The following is a 719-nucleotide window of genomic DNA, read 5'->3' as shown; positions in this document are numbered from 1 at the left end:
ACTAGGCAGAAGGACTGCACAGACCCTCTTCAACAAAGAAAAGGGAAACCAATTAACACAGACAAAGAAGATAATCTTGGACCCCTGAGCCTTGACAGGACAGATACAGAAGTGGACTAAACCCCAACTAGCAGAAGAATTTGTGTGAAAATACCAAAAAAGGAGACATACGGAGCTGCAGTCTGGCAGCGACCTGAGCGAACCTGATGGCACAGACGGCTTGGACATTACTGAGTGGTGGTAGGACCTTAAAATTAACCTAAAAATCACCCTGCTAGCCAGGGACTGCATGGACTGTGCACAGTGGCTGTGGAACAAACAGAGAAGATGAAGAGAAAGGTGGGTTGAGCTGTGGACTTTTGCCGGTGTGGAGGATGCCACCATTCTGTAGGTTTAAAAAGCGGCTTGACTATTTTGGATGTTTAAAGAGACAGTGCTCTTGCAGATTCCTGTGGTGGTAGGACTTAAGAATTAACCTAAAATTCACCCTGCTAGCCAGGAACTGCACGGAGGACTGTGCATGGTGGCTGGGGAATAAACGGAGAAGGTGAAGAGAAAAGTGGACTGAGCTGTGGACTTTTGCCAGTCCGGAGGATGCTGCCACTTTGTAGGTTTAAAAAGCGGCTTGACTATTTTGGATATTTAAAGAGACAGCGCTCTCGAAGAATCCTGTGGTGGTAGGACTTAAGAATTAACCTAAAAATCCCCTGCTAGCCAGG

The sequence above is a fragment of the Orycteropus afer genome, unplaced genomic scaffold (genome assembly GCF_000298275.1).
Source record: "Orycteropus afer afer isolate SDZICR_OR568_19922 unplaced genomic scaffold, OryAfe1.0 scaffold00561, whole genome shotgun sequence".
Taxonomy (NCBI): domain Eukaryota; kingdom Metazoa; phylum Chordata; class Mammalia; order Tubulidentata; family Orycteropodidae; genus Orycteropus; species Orycteropus afer.
Note: the sequence above shows the minus strand (reverse complement) of the source record.